The sequence below is a fragment of the Alosa sapidissima genome, chromosome 14 (genome assembly GCF_018492685.1).
Source record: "Alosa sapidissima isolate fAloSap1 chromosome 14, fAloSap1.pri, whole genome shotgun sequence".
In the NCBI taxonomy this organism is placed as follows: Eukaryota; Metazoa; Chordata; class Actinopteri; order Clupeiformes; family Clupeidae; genus Alosa; species Alosa sapidissima.
The window spans coordinates 11,829,291-11,834,729 of record NC_055970.1 but is presented as its reverse complement, the minus strand read 5'-3'; positions in this window follow the sequence as shown (position 1 = coordinate 11,834,729).

The window sequence follows — 5,439 nt, the reverse complement described above, 5'->3', positions numbered from 1 at the left end:
ATCAGGAGGAGACCTAGATATACCGCGTCAACAACCAATCACCTTTTGGCTTCTCATGAGGAGCACTTATCATCTGTGTAGGCTATACCACATTTTGAAATGGTCACATCCTAAAATATCCTGATGTTGTCTCAGTGTATCAGTAAACTTTATATCTATTTTAATTACTGAGACAGGTTCTCTCCTAACCATAGACACAAACTTTAAAGTAAGACCTTACTTTCTTTTAAGATTTAAATTAATTTGCATCTTTCACGCTATATGCTCCCAGTCATGCTGAGCACTTTCGGAACTGTTGGGTCAGTGTGTGGATTTATACTTAGTCCTTTAAAGAAGGAATTCATAATTTCAATTCAATTAACTCTATTATTAGAACACATACATACTATACCTTTCAAATATAAAACATTCCATGTACTACCAAAAACAGTGTGGCATTAAGTCTTTTATAACTGTATGCTCTACTGATAATGCTGTGTAATAATGTTTATTGCATTATTGCATAGCTTATTGCCTTATACTGTATGTTCATATCCTGATCAATGCAGTCAAGTGTCCATGTTTACTGAATCTTTCTTCATGCTGACACTCTCGCTAACAGATAAGATGAGCTGTGATAGTGCTTCTTCCTTTTCGTAATCCCCCATGTGTCCTGTTGAGAGGGGGAGATAGGTCTCCTGAGATAGTGATGAAAATAACATTTATCTTTACAAACACACTCTCTCTCTCTCTCTCTCTCTTCACACACACACACGCACACACACATACATTATGCCATAGAAAGAGAATGAGGGTGAGTTGGGTGGGGGGAATAAAGCATCATTGTCATGTTGTCATTTAATTGTGTGGAAATTTAACTTGATGATAGCAACTTGATGATAGTGTCCCAGACAGTTGCATGATAATTATGCATACTTGTTGTTGTCTCTTCTGATGAAATTCAGTGGAAGAAAACATCTCCTACAGCAACCTCCTACCTCAGCACCATGTACCAGAGGCAGAGCAAGCCCACTGCACGAGAAATTCTACAAAAAAAAAGCATGAGTTGCTGTTGCTAATGCCATTATGAATGGTGACACATAAAACGAGAAAGGCTCTCAGGGAGAAGAGACGTCCACCGAGGCCAAATGCGAAAGCAAAACAGAATTTGTGGATCTGTCCCATGATTTGGCTGAAAACATGTAATGAGTTCTTCCTTGTCCCATGAACCATTTCCATCAAATGTCATGGAAATCGGACCTGCATCCATACAGACAGAGAGAGTGCACCGAAAACAAAACCGCCTCGGCAGAGGGAGGTGAAAATCCACTGCAGATTATCAATCGCAAATAGGAAACATCATTCAACATTTGTAATGTAATATTAAAACAACAAAATGTAGTTACCTAATGGCTTTAAACTCATTTTGATGAAATGTTTATATAATAAAATTGTGTCCAGACTGCACGCCCAGAGTGCCTGGTATTGCACTAAGTAACTTTGTTATTTCGACAGTTAGTTACAGTTAATGACAAAATAGGTACCAGTATGTTACAAATTAATGGAAAGGGGAATTCAAAATACCTACATTGCGTTACTGTAATATTTATCACCAACCATCTATCTCTTCAAAATGTATAATTCTGCATTTAGTGTCAAATATAGACAGTTGGTACACAGCCTAAAAAGTGCATATATTCATAGGTCAAAGCTTGAATTGACTTTCATTATGTTGTGTTGATCCTGTCTGCTGCTAATCAGCCTCTAGACAGACAAGCATCAGACAAGCAGATAGCCTGCAGACACACGGTCAGTCTGTCAGCATGTGGCCAGGAAGGGGCTGTTGGAGTCTGATACCTGCAGTAAACTCACAGTTAGCGTCACATAAATGTGAGTTAGCTACTGATTTTACACATGGTTCACAGAACATTCAAACTGCATGTATGAGGCAAGATACCCAACCATCCTGTAGGCCTACCTATATTTATCATCTGGAGAGAAGAAATCTTTTCTGATTGGCTGGCGGGGTGACTTTTAATTCTGAATAACGGGACACCTATTAAGTAGATCTGGTAAAAAAAAAGTTTAATCGCTGTTCCATATCAATGCTTAGGCTATGAATGGTAACTATCAGAGCCATATAAAGGTATATGGCTCTGGTAACTATAACAACGATAGTAGGAGAACGGTTGAGCCTGGAGGCAGGCTTCGCAACAATGGAATCAACTGTAAACGAGCTAACTGTCCATGCTATAGCTGTTATAGGGCCAACGAAAGTTGTTCAACAAGCTGAACTAGTGAGCTTCTTTTTTCCGCTGCGTGTCGGGGAGTTCTTTGCCCCTCGCCCCGTATAACAGGACACCTCGGTGGCCGTTATCCCTTACTTAACATGAAGGCGTCTCTCCCTGGTTTACAAAGCAGCCAGGGCTGAACATTTTATCTGCAGATTTTCCTAAAATCCCTCTCCTCAGTCAAAAGTTTCTGGTGCACACCTGAAAGTTTTCAGAAACTATGGTGCTTTGAGTTTCTGGTCAACACGGAAACGTTCTGGTGAACATGCAAAGGTATCTTGTGTGCATGCTAAACTTTCTGGTGTGCACCAGAAACTTGGGGGAAAAATGTTTACATGTCCCTTTAAGGGCTCCATAATGATGAATGGGGACAGTCCAGTGTTGTGAGTGGACTCGTGTGAATGTAAGTTCCTCTGTGGAGAATGGGGTCAGTTTCACATTGAGCCTGTATTACAAGTGAATGTAGCAAACACAGATTTGTCCCAATGTGTTTACAGTAAATGAAAACCAGCATGCAGGACCTTAATACAGCAAGCCTCATGCATTGCTGCATAAGCAAATTACATTATGTAGACCAATTTTTCATCCAACAGCTTTTCAGTTTCAAACTGAGTATACATTCTCCTTGGTCATCAAACCGATAGCCTTGATGATTTAGCTACTCAGCTCCTAATTTACGTGAGCTCAGCTTAATGTGTGGGAATTAGCAGGGCTTTAGAGACTATCACAAACAGAAATACCTCTGTCTCAATTAGATTTCCTTTTCTAAAACAAATTCTATAATAATTGAATTTGACACCTGGCAGCTTAAGCAACAGTGTCCAGAACCATGAAGCCACCTCCAAAATTTAAAGTGGACATTATTTGCCTAAGCAATTTATATACTGATTTTCACAAAGCCATATGAGTCTCTGAAGCTTTCTATGTTCTTGTTAGTCTCTTGTATAACTGTGGAAAATTAAAGCAGCGACCTTTCCAGAGAGAATAATAAATCATAACATAAGGAATCATGACATGTGAATATTTCAAATAATATGTTAAACTGCAAATGGTCAAAGGACTAAAAACCAGACAGGCAATTCAAAAACATAAAATATATGAAGCAAATTATGAAGCAAAGTCTAATATTTTTATATTTTATATATATTTTAAACTTAGTTTCCCTAAGTTGATAAAAACAAGACTGGACAAGTATTTTAATCCGTAAATCCGTAATTTTGCCTTGGAAGCAGACAGCAGAAAAGCTCAACTGATTGATAGCGCACTTGCTATTTGGTGCATGTATATCAAATTGCAGTGAAAATATTTACATTTAAGTGACAGAGAAAGAGTTGCACAACCAGAACAAAGAGTTACAGGACATGAGTGAGAGTACAAACGATGCAAGAGATGTGGTGTAGTGTAGTCCATATGTAGTGTATTTATGTATTAGTTTGAGGAATGAAACGATCCCCAGAGCCATTCATTTTTTCAACATTGCAACATCTTAGAAAACCAAGAAATTGGAATCTGACACTTCCCAAGATGTAAGCATATAGCTCACATTAAATTATGAAAAGGCAAGGTGTTGTAATATCACTATGTGTTGACATGGAACTCACAGTGTTTTCTCTCTCTCTCTCTCTCTCTCTCTCTCTCTCTCTCTCTCTCTCTCTCACACACACACACTCTCTCTCTCACACACACACACTCCCCCCACCTCCTTCTCTCACACACACAAACACACAATCTCCCTGTGTATTGTTCTAAACCACAGGTGTCATTTCTGCATTCATGAGGTGTGTTAGCAGTGACTTAGCTTAGAAGTATCCTCTCTGTTGTTGATCAGAAGAAAACACTGATTGATGCGACACCGTGCATGGCAAAAAGAGGAAAGGCCTTAATACCCATGTCATGGGAAGCAATCTGTTGTCATTTCTAACACGCACACACCAATCAATCAGTCATCCTATACACATACAGTAGCTATGACTGACTACAGTCCAGGCTCAAGATGATGACCAATACAGCTGCTGGACAATTATATTTTATTCTTACTCATACATATTCATTTGGCTTACGCTTATATCTAAAGTGACTTACATATAGCAATTCTTACAAGGGCCAGCCACCTCGGAACAACTCAGCATAAAGTGCCTTGCTCAAGGGCATAACGGTGGCATCCGGGAATTGAACTTACAACTTTACTGGCTACTGCATGCTAGCCCAGCTCCTTATCCACTATGCTACCACTGCACCAAGGTAATTGATTTTTAAGGATAAATAAATTTACACTTTGGGTGTCCCGCAGGCGGGACAATTGCAGTGCCCCCCACCTCCTCCCAACATTTTAAATCAATTGTATGCACCATATTGCTATGTAGCATAGTAATATTATACACCATTTAAAAGCTTGAACTCTTGGGAATCCATATATGACAACATTTTCCATGTACAATCTGTATAGTGTTTTACATTATCAGATTAATCTTACTATGTCTCAATTAAATTTGATCAAAAATGCCCCCCCCCCCCCCCCCCCCCTTCTACCCTTTGCCACTCTCTGACAGTTCATCACACAGTCAATCAAAATAATCTACTAGGCCTCTGCTTTTAAAAGAGGTCAAGCACTTGAATATAAGTCAAAGTATGTGGAAACAGGGCCATTGTTAGGTGGTGTGCAATTTCGAGCAAAAACTCAAAATAGGGGGTGTGTGTAAAGATTTAAGTGAAATATGAAATACAATGAAATAAGCATTTAGTTATGGCATGAAAGGCCCATGCTAATGGAGATGTGTGAGTGAGTAATTATATCTCTAACTGTGTAGGCAAAAGTTTCCTTGGCTCACCCGACGTCAAGCTGTCCAACCACACCATGTGCGAAAACCATGAAAGTACAGACACACACACACACACACACACACACACACACACACACACAGCTGTATGAGGCCTCTCAGTAAGAACTGATGACATTTCGTTTTCCCGAGCTTATTAATACACTGTGTGTGTGTGTGTGTGTGTGTGTGTGTGTATGTGTGTGTGTGTGTACACATGTGTGTATTAGCCTTGTCAGCAACATTATTTTCTTTATTATTTTTTTTATGTTCTCCCCAAATGACATTTCAGACTTATACAAAGTAGAAAATACTTGGTTTCCCAGAAATGTTCCAGTTACACGACTGATGGT